Raw genomic sequence first — 16554 nt, forward strand, 5'->3', positions numbered from 1 at the left:
CTTAACAATTGGATACAGGACAAAAATGGCACTATACGAAGCAATGATTAAAAAGTTAAGACAATAATACTTGTTATATCATTTATATAAAGCTTGCTAACTGATGAAAACTAAGAGGTAAACATTCCATTAACAACACGTTTAGCTGTAGTTAGTTGATACAGATTACCTACCTGGATTTTCTATTTCAGTTAACGTGGTTCAAATAGCGATTCTTTATACAAATTTAAAATACGAAAAATATGCAGTACCTACTCGAGTGTATACGTCTAACCGATTTAAGGGCCAGCGAGTGTCACGTCACGCTTAATTTTGTTTCTTCTCCGAAACAGGAGAAGTCTTAAAGCGGAAATGCATATATCCAGATAGAACAGTAAAATTACTGTGAGCCCATTGCAATTTTAGTGACGGGGATGTGAGGGTGTTTTTAAACCTTATAAGTGCAGTGAGTGTTTGTATAATAAGGCTAAAGTTAAAAAAGTAGTGTGAGATCACCTAGCGTAGAGTCAAGTGTATAAAATTCACCATGAAAATAAAAATACTGATTCAGTTTATATCTTAAATCGTTTCTAAATTAAGCAACTTTATGTTATGTCACCAACGTTTAGAATATAAAAAAAAAAAACATATTTAATCAACGCAGACGAAATTAAGAAATCGACATATATTTTTTTCTAGTTTGTTTAACGTACATTTTATTTTATACTTTCAGTTCATGGACTAACAAAAACACTACATAAAACCATGTTGGAACAAAGTGTCTTTACTACTTATTACAAGTTGTTAATCTAACTGATTTATACCAATTATTATTCTATGACTACACCACGAACTCGTTTCATGAATGATCTTAATTTTGATTGGCTCACAAAGAAATTTACTAACGTTGGATTCCCTCGACTGTATTCTTCTGTCTCTTTATTGGTCATGCTGGATTTCGCGAAATTTATTTATTTCAGTTAGCTGAAATGTGAGGTTAGGGTATACAAGGGAGTGGAGTTTATTGTCATATTTCAGTACATTTCTAACTTGGCAGTTTTTAAGTGATTAGTGTTATACATCTAAAGTAAAAGCTGAATTCATATACACAGTTTTAACTAATCAGTAAGGTGTATGTTTCTTAAAAGGGTAACTTGTTAGAAAGAAGAAAATAAACGGTTTTGTAATAAAACAAAAGTTATATTTAGTTTTCTAGTCTAAAAATCGTAACATTTATCTATGTACACCAAACGTTAAAGAATAAAATAATAATACACAGAAGCTACCCCTGAAAGTCGAGTAGAAAATTTACACTTATAATATATATATATATATATACTGAATTCTCCGTAGCTGTTAATACTTATTGAGATCTAATCCAATTTAATCCAAACCTGTTATCCAATGTAATTAATTAATCTAGTAATACACCAGGTGTTCGAGTAAACAAAACATAATACGAGTTTCGTATTTATTATGATGAGACAGTTCATAACAGTCCATCTTTGTGAACTTTATGAAGAGTTTATTGACACTTCCACTTGTTCTAAACAGAATTGCTTCCTATTCCAGGTGGAACCGCAAATCCAGACGCAAAGCGGCTTTACGATGACTTAATATCCCGCTACAATAAACTAGTCCGACCAGTCCTCAACGTCAGTGAAGCCCTAACAGTGAACATCAAACTCAAGTTGTCTCAACTGATTGAAGTGGTAAGACCTATTTATTTATATCGATTGGATTGAAACTCGTAAAAATGGGGCTTCTATCATTAATTAAGACATAACTCCTACAACTTACAGTTCATCGCGTAAGTCAATCAAATTTGTGGATTGAATATTTCTTGAAGCTCTCGACCACTACGCATGTCAGAATATTATTTATATTGCAAAATAAGCGCATACGAAGTGTAACAAGATTCTCATAACAATAGTGCTATGCAGTTAATATGTATTTTTTTATGAATACAAAATGTCGTGTTTTTCTTACCAAGAATTCCGTAACTCTTCCATAAAACGACCCGGCATGGCCAGGTGGTTAAAGGCGCTGGACTCGCAATCTGAGATTAGGCGAGTTCAAATCCCCATCACACCAAACAGGCTCGTTTTTCTCAGCTGTGGGGGCGTTATAATGTTCCGGCCAATCCCACTGTTCGTTGATAAAAGAGTAGCCCAAGAGTTAGCGGTGGGTAGTGACGACTAGCCGCCTTCCCTCCAATCTTACACTGTTAAACTAGCGACGACTAGCGCAGATAATCCTCGTGTAGCTTTGGGCGAAAGTTGAAAATTTGTTTGTTTTGAATTTCGCGCCAAGCTACACGAGAACGTATCTGTGGACTTCAAACCGGGGTTTAATACCCGTGATGGGCAGGGAACAAATAGCCCATTGTATAGTTTGCGCTTAACTACAAACAAGCATAGATCTATGTGTTTACGCGAACCCATTATGAAAGTTAAAGCGCCACCTGCTGCTGTGGGGAAAAGTCGATTACGTTTCAAAACTTTTATTTTGGTTCAATCAAATCACCTACATTGCTACTTGATTTAAATACAAAAACCTATATTTTCTCTGTAACGTTTTCTCGCTAGTTTGATTTTCATTTGTTGTAGTATAACTCCATAAGATATAACGAATAGCAGGTAAAGTATATAGCTTTACGTATTCTAGAATCCGCTGTTTTATTTCTTCTTCATTTAAGAAAATACACTATAAAACATTTGTATGTTTTGATGTGTTGAACGAGTATTCTTTGTAATGTATAATAGCAATCAATAAATATTTCAGAGGCCCGGCATGCCCAGGTGGTTAAGGTACTCGACTCGTAATCAGAGGGTCGCGGGTTCGAATGTAGGTCGCACCAAACATGCTCGCCCTTTCACCGTGGGGACGTTATAATGTGATGGTCAATTGTTGCTAAAAGAGTAGCCAGAGAGTTGGTGGAAGGTGATGATGACTAGCTACGTTCCTTCTAGTCTTACACTGCTAAATTAGGGACGGCTAGCACAGATAGCCCTCGTGTAGCTTTTCACGAAATTCAAAGAAAACCAAACATCTTTCAAGAATGACGTCACGCGTAATCGCCTCCACTCAAGTTGAATGTTGGTAATCTGCAGGATTTATTTAAACAGCATTGTTTATAATATCAGCGACAGTTTTATATATATTTGTATTATTTATTCTTAACGAAACATTTTCTCAATTTTCGATTGTAAAATTTGTAGGAATTAATGAAGACTTTGTTTAAATCCCCCTGGAATATCCTAAATTATTTTCTTTTGTTTACAGAAGCCGTAAAAAAATTCAATGTAGATCAGAGTGGCTCGTGTAGATGTTTGTGCGACATATAAAGGCTTGTAAGGTTACCGAGACGAGTTCGAACACTGATTTCTCTTGTTCAGAAAACTTAAAATGATTACATGCGACACAGAGCACTTTTAACACTTCATTTAACTTTATGTTTAAGTTTAGGTAAAGCTTTAACTAACCTTCGATAGCTCTACTGGTGATGTAGTGGTGCATAATGTTACTGACGTTTACAATGCACATAAAAAAGGAAACTGGTGTACAATGGTGTATGTGTGTCTCAACAAATCGATCGCGACACCTGAAGGGAATTTCGACTGTGATTTCAAACATATCAAACCTTCGCATGTTCTTGTTCATTTTGTAATTGAAATACCTAATTGTGTTGACAACTGTTAGCTGTTTGTGTTTACAGATGTTTGTTTAGTTTGTACAGAATTAAGTATTACCACACTAAATTTGCTCAAATCTCTTTGTAATATATAAGGCCTGGCATGGCCGAGCGCGTAAGGCGTGCGACTCGTAATCCGAGGGTCGCGGGTTCGCGCCCGCGTCGTGCTAAACATGCTCGCCCTCCCAGCCGTGGGGGTGTATAATGTGACGGTCAATCTGACTTTTCGTTGGTAAAAGAGTAGCCCAAGAGTTGGCGGTGGGTGGTGATGACTAGCTGCCTTCCCTCTAGTCTTACACTGCTAAATTAGGGACGGCTAGCACAGATAGCCCTCGAGTAGCTTTGTGCGAAATTCCAAAAAACAAAACAAACAAAAAACAAACTTTGTAATATATATTTATATATATTATTATTGTTATTCTGTTACGTTAATTAACGAGAGACAGTCAATTACGACCAGACAAAACTAATGAATCATTCTTTCTTGACAAACGCTGACACACGATCAGCAGAAAAGAACAAATGTGTTATAAATGAGAGTTAGGGTTAGTACAAGTTCATACTGAGTGAAGGAATTCCAATTATCCACGAATGATATCACTGGACTTTTATTATAATAGTGTGATCGAAAGGCCGTGCAAACATTCTAATTTGTTTTGTGTTCAACTTCAAGCCTAATAATGTGTTATCTACTCTGTGTTCACCACTGGGAATCAAATCTCGGATTTTAGAGGTACAAGCCCTAAAGCTTACCACTGATCTAGCTGTGGACTCATCGAGGTAGAGAAACCATTTATGGCTAGAATGTGTATTAATACCCATGAGATAACAGTCCTGCTATATTATTCATTACAACTATTTGATATTTATATAATTTTAGCTTTTTGGTGAAAAAATAAAAAATGTCATACTTATATTTACTTCTTGTTGAGCTGAGAATAGCAGTTGTAAGCCCATAGAAAAAGTACTAAGAGTATTGTAATTTTCAAACTGTCTCTTCTTTCAGACATACTGAAAGCGCTCTAAGATTACCTTTCTTATTGTTGACTTTTGATTTGGTTTATTTTAAATTTCGCGTAAAGCTACACAAGAGTCATCTGTGCTTAAGCCTTCCCTAATTTAACAATGTAAGACTAGAAGGAAAGCAGCTAGTCATAACCACCTACCGCCAACTCTTGAACTATTATTTTACCATCGAATACTGGGATTAACCGTCAAATATAACGTGACTTTTATAACCTCTCTACCTCTCTCTCTCTCTATATATATATTTATATAAATGAAATAATATATAAATGACTTTAAATACATTTTACACAACTGTATTTACTACAGTTAATTTAAAAGAAATAAATAAAACCACAACTATATAAAAGCATAAAATAGAACTTTCTCGAACAAGACTTTCTTAACAATATAAAACTTCCCGAGTTTATTAAACTGTGTAACATTTGATGTGGTTTTAAATTTATTAATAAAATAAATTTCAGAAAATATTATTTTATTTTTTTACAATAATATGAAAACGGAATTATTTGTAGAAAGGCTTCTACTAAAATGTGATATTTTCCCATAATACAACACTTGCTAATGTGTCTGTTAACAGGTAATGGGCTAGTATTCGCATTTCTAACATAAGATTTGCGTAAGTATATTCTCAAGCAACATTTTCTGTTTCTCAAACATATATTTTTTTACAACATATACAAGATAATACGTAAATAAAATTACTGAACGATAAATAAATCTAAAGTTTGTAAAAAATATTTACTCCTATGTAATATATTTAACGAATATAATACAGCTTTTCCTACATATATAACAACTTGGTTTGTTATGAGGAAACGTACCTTCATTAGATTTCTTTATTTCTCTGCCTTATAACAGTATACAAATTTTTATGTTGTTTCTGTGACAATTTTATTTTCAAACTTAGCTTTTAGAGTTTTATTTAAAATTATTTCCAGTTGTTTTTGAATATCAGGGTAATGCGTTACAATGAAAGGAACAATCTGTTCTTTCATGTCACTATTATTAGTTTCCTTCACACAATAATTTAACGTCGATAAACACGGTAAGTTTTACATTGTTAAGTAGGTATTGTCCGGGAGTGTTTTATTGTACAAACTGAAGAATGTTTTGAATGATACGAAACCAGTTTTATATTGTTTTATTTTTGTTAATCACTTACTTAAGTAAAATATATCTAATAGTCATTAACCTGTTGACTGCCAAGCGTTTTAGCTGCTACAATACAACTCTAATACTTCTTCATTTTGTAACCTTTTTCGTGACGCCATTTTGGATCGAAAGTGAGACAACTTGTAAGTAAGTCAAATGTATGTATGGTGCTGACATCTAGTGTTGAAGCTATATATTATTGAGAACGAATTAACTCGTCCGTGGCACTGTGTTACCATCAGTTTGGATGAAAATGACTGAAACTTTAAAATTTAGTGTTTACACTTCATAATAATTAGATAACTTTAATGGAACGCATTCTGATTCTTTAGAATTTCTTCGACCCCCTCCCTAGCAACTGTACATATGCGTCATTTATAAACCATGTTAGAGTAAGGCTGACCTATTTGAGCCTCATTACACAATTCTGCGCTGTCTCAGTAAATTCTAATTTAACAAAGGGCTAATAAATCTAACAGATAATTATGTGATTTTAGCAATAACAGGGAATTCGAAAACTAAGTATGTCAAAAAAAAAACAACTGTGGTGATTTGTTACTGGTAGAAAGACAGAGATAAGACTCATTGTAAAGTTTAAAGTAAAAATGAACACTTTGATTTTGAAGAAAAGTGAAGAATATGGTTTATGCCCTAACGGTAACGAACCATAGCATTATGGTAGAGTTTACAAGTGAAATAAATGAAGCAAAACTGTATTCAAATGAAAAGAGTATAGAAAAGAAAACTATATTTAATAAAACGTAGATTGGAAGAATTAAAATGAAGATCAATCAGCAGATATTGTCTGGTAAAGTAAAACAAAGACAGAGCTTCGTGACAAGTTCTGGTTCTCACAATATCGATTATTTCGAAAACACAACATCTGTATTTACAGTTCACTTTCTCTCTGGAGCTAATAAGTCATAATATTACATTATGATAATCCAGTAATACAAGGAGCTGAGTACGTTATATTCAAATAGTAATAAGTCGCGTGACAGCCACACTGGATATGGAGCGATGGTGAAAAGACGTATATCAGAACTACATTTCGACACTGTTTAGAGAAAGGATAATGTCATCACAAATTGGTTGTTTTTGGGAAGGGTATGTAACAGCCCTTTCCAACACAAAATATTCATAAACTTTGATAATAAAGTTCTGTTAATTTGGGGATTCTAAATTTCCAAAACACAATATTCTTAGTATTTAATGGTATTGAAAAAATACTAGAATATTGATGAAGTTGGGACATAAGGACCGTCCAAAAATAGACCTGCAAAAAGTCGTACTCTATCTCGGTAAGCAAGTGCGGCATCTTGTAACAAGTCAAACTCTATTAACACAAAAGTCAGTCGCAAAAGCCATCCATGTGGCTTAGGGAAAAATACATAACATAGTCAACAACAATCTCCACCATCTGGTAGTGCCATAAGTCAGGAAGATACCACACACTACTATTTCCTTGGTATCAGGTGCTCTACAGGAAGATACCATGCACTTTCTAGTTCCTTGGTTAATTCATAAGTTTTCGATTTTTTTTCATTTACAAAGGTCCACAAATAAACTCAACTGACATTTTTTAGGCTCTACATATGCCAGAGGATTGGATTCACTAACTGGTAATTAGTCGTGATTTCTTGCAAGAAACATCGTTTGTGCTGTCTCATAAATTATGATGTCTTTTCTGTAAGCAAATCGTGTGATAGTCCAGAGTTCCCTCACCCATGCAATAACACAAGAAGACGAAGGTCAAGTGCAACCTGGGTTTATGAGATATTATTATTTTGTAATAAAATCTAAGTTGTCCATTGTTTAGCGAATTTTAGATTGTTCAAACTTCTAGAAGACTTAGATTATTTCCGAAGTTTGAGATTTCTCCAGATTCTTTTCTTAAGATTTAGATTTTATTAAGCTGTTATTTAAATTTTAGTAACCCTACTGTCTTCTATTATCTTGGTTTTATTTTGCAGTTAACTGAATTTATTTTCATTCTTGACTTAACTTGAAGAAGACATATTGAACTTGTGAAAGAAAACTCATAAAAAATTAGCTTCTCTTCACTCTCTCATCAGTACAATACGTTAACATCCGCACTTGCTTTTTTTATTGTGTTTTATGTTTTGCAACTTTTATGTAAATAAAGTTTGTTTTTTTTTTGTTTTTGGCTTGGTTTGAACTTCGCGCAAAGCTCCTTGAGAACTATCTGCGCTAGCTGTCTCTAATTAAGCAATGTAAGACTAGAAGGAAGGCAGCTAGTCATCACCACCCACCGCCAACTCTTGACAAAAGCAAATAAATAAGAAATAGTTTTACAGATAAAAATACTTATGTAAATTAAAAACAACAAATTACAGTGTTAAAACTTATACGTCACAGGGCTCTGATGTGGTCTGGTGGTAAGGGTCTCGACTCGCAAGCTGAAATTGTGGGTTCGAATCCCGTCACCGAACGTGTTCTTTCTTTCATCGGTGGGCTGTTATAATGTCACAATCAATCCCAGTATTCGTTAGTAAAACAATAGTACAAAAGTTGGAAGTGGTTGGTGTTAATTAACTACCCCCCTTCTAGTCTTACATTGCTAAATTAGGAACTGCTAAGGCAGATAGCCCCCGAGAAGCTTTCCGCGAAATTTAACAAGCAAACTAATCTATAAGAGTTTAAACCAGAAACTCCTATACCTGTATTGTGAAATGTTTGAAAAAAAAAATGCATTTTTCGATAACATAAATTTCTATTTTTCTTGTGATTACTTATTAAAATATCTGAAATTCATTGGTGTGAAACGATAAGGCTTTGACAAAGAAAGGTTGTTAAGCCCAATAAAAGCTTGGATTTTCCACATTAACTCCTTTTTACTGCATATATATAGTAATTCAGATACTATACTTTTCGATGCTAGAGGTAACTGAACGAAAGATTTTCTGGGCAACGAGTTGTGGTCGACAGAAAATAGACGTGAATGAATTTTTAACACGTTCTATTTAAAGTCCCTTCTTGATTAGTTAAGAGAACAACAAGAAAAACCATCTAGATTCTAGAGGACGTCTTCACACAGAATTATTAATTGACCATTGTTGTGGTTCGTCTACATGGTTCTGATCTAATAACAATAATTTAAAAAAATTCGTTATTTACATGTGTAAATAAAGTTAAACTCTTCAAATATTTAGATTGTACATTCTGAAAAAATCCCAGTGACTGCGCTTTATATAATCCATTATAGCTCTGTGTTTTTTCTTTTGTGTGTCAAACAGTAAAACCAAAATAACCAAAATCATATTATTACCTGTGAATTTTTTTCTAATGTTTTTAGAAATGAGAAGTTAAGTATTAACAAACTATATATAATGGGCAACAACGCATTTTCACTGGTGGGCATTTTTTATCGGATTATGTTTAGTTTAACATTTTAGCTAGCGGCAGGTTCTATCCTTCGTACGCTTTCCAGTTTTCTGTTTGACAGATGAGTGACCATTCATGTCGAAGAGATCTTAATAACAGTACATATATCATCATAAAATGTCAATCAAATAGGAAATTTAAAGCTTTGGTTTCAAAATTCTGTCACAAACACATGAAGCTAGGATATGGTTAAACAAGTTTTCTGAATATTGAACTGGGAATTTTTTTTTTTTAAATGTACACAAAAACAAAGTAAACTGTTTCCCTAATCGATGTTATTTTTACTTGTAATAATAAAGAGAAAGAGAGACGGTTTTGACATGACAAACTGATACCTTTTCTCTCCCTAACAAAAATAAAAGTAAACCTATATCTTCTCTTTCCGTAATAAACATTAAATTATAGTTGGTTCGTCTTTTCTCTCCCTAACAAAGCTGAACCATATTGAAAACACTTTTTTTTACAACAAAGCAGGACTGATTTTTCTATCTGTTCACAGCCCTCACAGAGCAGACGTGTTGTACAGTTCACTCCTAATGAAGTTCACATATTTCATCGTGTCGAGTGATTTTACGTTTTTGTCTGTTACAACACTTAGTGTAAGAACCGACTAAAAATATCGGGCGAAATAATACTACATGATGATATGTAATTAACAGAATTCATTATAATATGGTGGTATTTTTATTCGAGTTTAAATGTTTGACTGAAAATTGGAGATTGTAGGTCATTATAAAATGTAAATGTACGAAATGTTTCTATTAATACTGAACGTATCGGCTTCCTCTTTCAGGGATTGGGTTAAAAGTCTACTGTTGTTGCATTTGCTGTTCAAATCATCCGTTCTAGTACAATAATAAAATCTAACGAGATAAGACGATGGAAAGTAACATTTTCTAGCAATATATGTTTGTTTGTTTTGAATTTCGCGCAAAGCTACACGAGGGCTATCTGCGCTCGCCGTCACTAATTTAGCAGTGTAAGACTAGAGGGAAGGTAGCTAGTCATCACCACCCACCGCCAACTCTTGGGCTACTCTTTTACCAACGAATAGTGGGATTGACCGTAACGTTATAACGCCTCCACGGCTAAAAGGACGAGCATATTTAATGTGACAGGGATTCGAACACGCGGCCCTTAGATTACAAGTCGAGTGTATTAATCACCTAGCCATGCCGAACAGTACATGTAAAATGCATTATTTATATACTTGTCTCAATATTAGTATAAATAGTCAAAATGATTTTTTATACATGAATACGTAATATGATAATCTTGTATAGGAAAAAGCTCGAAAAAGGTAATAATTAGAGGACAAAATTATTCAGGCAAAATCATAACTAAAATATCTGAAATAACTAAATATATACATATAATGTAAGATAAAGGAACCAGTGTATCTCATACTTCATGATTCCCAGTGTATCTCATACTTCATGATTCCCAGTGTATCTCGTACTTCATGATTCCCAGTGTATCTCGTACTTCATGATTCCCAGTGTATCTCATACTTCATGATTCCCAGTGTATCTCGTACTTCATGATTCCCAGTGTATCTCGTACTTCATGATTCCCAGTGTATCTCATACTTCATGATTCCCAGTGTATCTCATACTTCATGATTCCCAGTGTATCTCGTACTTTATGATTCCCAGTGTATCTCGTACTTCATGATTCCCAGTGTATTCTCGTACTTCATGATTCCCAGTGTATCTCGTACTTCATGATTCCCAGTGTATCTCGTACTTCTTGATTCCCAGTGTATCTCGTACTTCATGATTCCCAGTGTATCTCGTACTTCTTGATTCCCAGTGTATCTCGTACTTTATGATTCCCAGTGTATCTCGTACTTCACGATTCCCAGTGTATCTCGTACTTCATGATTCACCATCTACTTGGAGAAACTGCAAAGGCTTCGCAAACATGTTAAATAGAAGAAAATAAACAGTGTACAAAGTTTCAGCTGATCATTTCATATGATCTCATGTATTACATATAGATTTAAACCAAAAAGCTTAAGGAAATGTAAGAACTTAATAGATAGAAATAAAAACCAATTAAAAAGCTATTTTGTTTGAGAAGAAAAAGACGGCCTCTGCGATTCATATTAGAATTTGGTTTATGTTGGTTGATGGCTGATGGCTGAGCGATGAATCGGAGGGCTTACAATGGTTACGATACCCGCGATGTATAATCAACAGTTAGTCCATTGTGAAGCTCTCTACTTAACAACAAACAAGCATGTGTAAATTTCTGATAAAGGTGAAGAATGCTCAAGAAATATTCCTCTACAAGCACAATACCAGGATTTTTGTTTACCATGCCTCAATCACCAATAAATTTACGATATACTGGATAAATGTTTCTTTACAAGCAGCCTGTCACATTTCTTATTACCTTTGTAAAGGATTTACTGTCATACATTTATTTTAATATCTGCGTTTATTTCAGTTTAGTGCATGTTAACTATATTGTTGATGTGTATTGCGCAAATCCTGCCTGTTCTCTGAATTTGTAGAGCATTTTCGAGAGTAAGAATCAACAATATACGTTTTACGAGAAGAGTAGCAAATATTGTTCAAGTTTAAGAATCTCTCTTAAAAGCAAGCCACTGTAAGACGTAGAGACAACAATATGGAATATTGTTTTGTCACTATAGTCAGAATTCTATAAGCCTCGGAAGATATAACTGTAATAAACGCTTATTAATCGAAAAGTACAGATATTTGACCAGGAACATTTATAGATTTTGAACATTACAAACCGTTTCACTTTAGAGAATTATACTAACGTCCGAAGTTAATTGGTTTGTAACGTTTGAAATCTATAAACGTTCCTGGTCAAATATCTGTACTTTCCGATTGAAATCGTTTATCACAATTATGTCTTCCGAGGCTTACATTTAAAGAAAATAACTAATCAGCTTTTCTGTTTGGAGTTAACCACAAAGCTACACGATGGGCTATGTGTACTCTGCCCACCACGGGTGTCGAAACCGGTTTCTAACTGTGCGAGTTCGCAAACATATACCGCTGTGCCACTGGGGAATGGTCTCGTGTTAACTGACGTGCATTTGTATATCAACATAAAAGTAATTGGCGCCTTTTGGACCTGGACAGTTGATAAAACATTCAGTTCCAGACTACACAGGATATTGTTTGTGAATTTGTAATAAAATGTTTGTATATAAATAATTATTTGTAATAACTTCTATTATAAACTGTATTGTTGTTTGTATATTAAAACATATTTATGTTGAGAAAAAATTGTGTGTATCAATCATATTAGAAAATATCATAAATTTGGTCCACATAGCATTCAAATAATTTCTGAACTAAAATTAAAATTTCCGGCTATTTGAAATTTTAATACGTGGCGTACGTAACATAATAAATCGGAGACTCGCCCGAGATAAATTGTAATACGTAACACCATGCCTAAACTTCTAATTAAGTTATAATATACTAAATGAATGTTTGTTTACAAAAGTCTAAGCAGGGTCTTTGTCTATCATACTCAAACGCTGATAAACGTACAATATAATAAATAACCTTAAGGCTAACGACTGCAGTGAAGTTGTTAAATGTCCTTTTTCTTATCATCGAAATATTTTGCTCTTAAAATGAAAACAAACTATCAGATAATAATTTTTGAAACATGGCAGGTTTTCTGATTACTCTGTTTCTTTTATTTCAAACACAAACCAATATGTTCTAATGATAAATCATTAGGTTTTCTGATTTCAGTGGTGTTGGTAACCGGCATTAGTACTTTGGACCTGAAGCTGACCTTATGGGCTTAGTGGGTGGTGTTTCAAACCTCTTAAATATTAAGATATAGTAATTACCATATAAACCTTCTTACTAGAGAGAGAGAAACTGGCTAGCAGCAATTGTCACCTATGTGCTACTCTTAACCAAATAGCAGGATTAATTAACACAACTATAACGCCCCTACTGGTGAAAATGTGAAGCATATTCAGTGACGTATCTTTTCTCGATCCTTGAACCTTAAGATACACAATCTACTATGCCATGTTTGGCACCTTCATGTATTCCACGTTTTTCAGAAAGGAGGTAAGTGTGTGTAATGTGTTTACACAAGAAAACCACTCTGGGTAAATGTGCTAGCAGGAAACGAAGGCTTTCGCTTTTGATTTATGCACAAAGCTACACGAGGACTCTCTGAGCTAGCCGTCCCTAATTTAGCAGTGTAAGACCAGAGGAAAACTAGTTAGTCATCACCACCTACTGCCAATTCTTGGGCTATTCTTTCATTAACGAATAGTGAGATTGACCGTCATTTTGTAATGTTTTCTGCTTATAAGTGTAAAGTCGTGAGATTCCGAAATGAGCTTTAACGCATTGTTATAAAAGATTTATGTATTACAAGTCTTTCAGACCCCCAGTTGCCAAGTGGTAAGTTAGCTTCATCTGTTACAGTGGAAGTAATCTGGCACAGTTGTGGGTGTGTGTTTGACGTTTTGACCTTACTTGTGAAAGCTTATAAAGTATCCATGTCGTATACGAGTTAATAGGTAAGTAAGTTTTAATAGCTTCCTTACAATTTAAAAGAAGACGACCAGACAGCAGTTTTATTAACAAACTGCGAGGATGTTGAAATAAATGAATAAAAATACACGGTTTTCATTTATTAATTGTTACCAAACAATATATACCTCAGGACTGAAATCAGAAAATATAAAAGTCTTTCTAAAGAAGAGTGAGACAAGTATTTCTGAATTGTCGTGTCTTTATAAAAGGGATTAGTGAACGTTTTAGGGACACAGTGTTAGAAACTTTTTGTTTGCGAGACACTTATCTGCGTCACCGTTTTCGTAAAACAAAACAACACATAACATCTAAGCTTTCTACTTATTTCTTGGTCTTTTTGTAGTAAAACCTTCTTCACTGGATGAAGATATGAGATATCGAAACGTCCTTTTATATCCAATCGGATTTCAGTTCCCACCTCCCCATGTCAAAACAAACCTTAATACCATAAGTTAAAACAAATAAAGCTTGGTGGCTAGTTTGATGACAGCTGAACCAAACCTAAATTCAAAAGTGTATCTGTAAACAGCAGGAGATAAATTTAGTCAGGAAGATTCTCAAATCGTAAATTACAGTAATTTAATATAAATTATGTTCAATTATTCTCTTTTAAAAATATTAACTAAAAATGTAGGGCGAAAATAATATCCATGACTATACATCCTGGAAGATGGGAAGTTAATAGTAGTTAAAAAGCCAGAAAGATAGTAGTATTCGTGACTCTACATTTTAAAACTAGAAAGACAATAGTATCCATGACTAAACATTCTAGAATAGGTAAAATTAACGGTAGTTAAAAAGGTATAAAGATAGTAGTATTCGTGACTGTACATCTTAACTAGAAAGACAATAGTATCCATGACTAAACATCCTAGAAGACGTGAAGTTAATAGTAATTAAAAAGGCAGACATACAATAGTATTCATGACTGTAGATTTTAAAAGACGGGAAGTTAACAGTAATTGAAAAGGCAGGAACATAATATTTTCTATGACTGTACATCCTGAAAGACGTGAGTTTCGGCTGAAACAGTTCAGGCGCACATGAGGTATTATAAATCATAGTTTGAAGAGTTAGTAAGAAAAGCGAGTAGATAATTAGCACAAGTCTGATGTTTCTTGTAACGAGTTTCTTCTTCCATGCAAGTATCATTAACGGAACATTGTATGGAAGTAATGTATTGATCTAATTACTGGATGACAAAAGTCTCTACGTATGGTTTGAAACGTTGTTTGCAGGATCACTCAGCGTTAGTCGAAAAAAATCGTTCTTTGTTTGGTTACAAAAAGATGAAGTGTGATAACCTACAAAAGCACGCATTCAGGGTGTGTTCTTTTATTTCAGAGATACTAGAAATAATCAGTTTACCACTTGAAAGGGTACTTTAATGAAGGGTTTATTTTCTTGTCAGCTTCTTAGGTCTCGTTCTCCAGGGGCCAGATATGATCTATTGGTTAGTGTGTCAAGTTGTGAATCCGGAAGATTCGTGGTTTGCGTCTCATTCTCGTAAAATCGCGCTCCCTTTCTTTCTGTGGCTGTAGGTGCATTATAAGAGTGACAATAAAATCTTAGTGTTCGATTAGAATTGACAAAGATGCCTTTCTTCAGTTCAAAATTAGAGGACTACTATGTATTGATAGCCCGTGTACAGCTTTGCTTGATTAACCGAAACAAAGAAACACTTTTTTTATTTGTAATTATTCAATAAATTTAGTTTAACACTGAAAATGTCAACTAATGTCAAGCCCATGATCCGGAATTTCTATTCATTTAGTGGCTTTTTCAGTTGCAATAAAGTTTGTAAGAAAGTTTACCTTTCATGTTATGAATTGAATAATTTATATATACTAGCATTCTACAGAACCAAAACCTTAATACGTAAGGAATATATATTTTTATGTTTTAGTTTCCAAGCAAGTCCATAAATCATGGTGTCCTCCCTAATTACTGGGATCAAGGGCTATGATTTCCCACTGTTCTGTATCCGTCGCTGCTTGAACCACGTTCTAGAAATTCATGTTCTTCATATCAAATCCATTTTCTCATGCTCTCGAGCCAATTCGGTCTCTGCATGTCTTTGTCTTTTCTTTTTTTTCAATTTTACCCTAAAATCAAAGCAATGGATTTTTTATTTTTCCATATATATCCAGCAGTTGTCTTTTCGGCTTTGCAGTTTCCAATACTTTCTCATTAGTTTTGTTTGTATGTATCTGAACACCACATTTTAAATACTGTTTGTATTTGAACAGAGCTTTGATAAGTAAGTAGAAATAAATGAAGAATTATCAATCAGAGAATACAGTAAAATTACCAGCTACCGTTAGATGTTTTTAAAATATATATTTTTAAGTGAAATTAAGCTTGATTAAGTGTTCCTTTTGTTGCCGCATTTCTAAAATAAAAAATGAAGTACACGTTGAAATCCACTTGGTGATTAAACTATATTTCCAACATGAATAGGGCATGAAATTCTTTAGAAATAACGAAGTTCCCTTTTTACGGTGGTAGCATAATGTTTGAAAAACAATCGCTAAACCAATTAATGTTCTTAGAGAAAATTAGGAGGTGTATATTTTACGTCAGCTTGCTCCTTCTAACTAATGTCTTTGGTTTTGGTTTGGTTTCTTTCGAGTTTTGAATTTTCATTAAAGAAGTAAATTGTTGTTGTTGTTGTTTCTGAATTTCGCACAAATCTACTCGAGGGCTATCTGTGCTAGCCGTCCCTAATTTAGCAGTGTTAGA

General features: G+C 33.9%; 1 pseudogene across 1 annotated transcript in view; it reads left to right on the forward strand.

Annotated features, from left to right (window-relative positions):
- The window catches only part of LOC143224952 (acetylcholine receptor subunit alpha-like), a 169724-nt pseudogene that overhangs the window by 94025 nt on the left and 59145 nt on the right, over positions 1 to 16554 (forward strand). Inside the window, exon 2 of the transcript XR_013013532.1 lies at positions 1552 to 1691. The product of XR_013013532.1 is annotated as an acetylcholine receptor subunit alpha-like (transcript). The remainder of the gene's footprint in view (positions 1 to 1551; positions 1692 to 16554) is intronic.

This window comes from Tachypleus tridentatus, chromosome 9, assembly GCF_004210375.1.
Source record: "Tachypleus tridentatus isolate NWPU-2018 chromosome 9, ASM421037v1, whole genome shotgun sequence".
Lineage (NCBI taxonomy): Eukaryota > Metazoa > Arthropoda > Merostomata > Xiphosura > Limulidae > Tachypleus > Tachypleus tridentatus.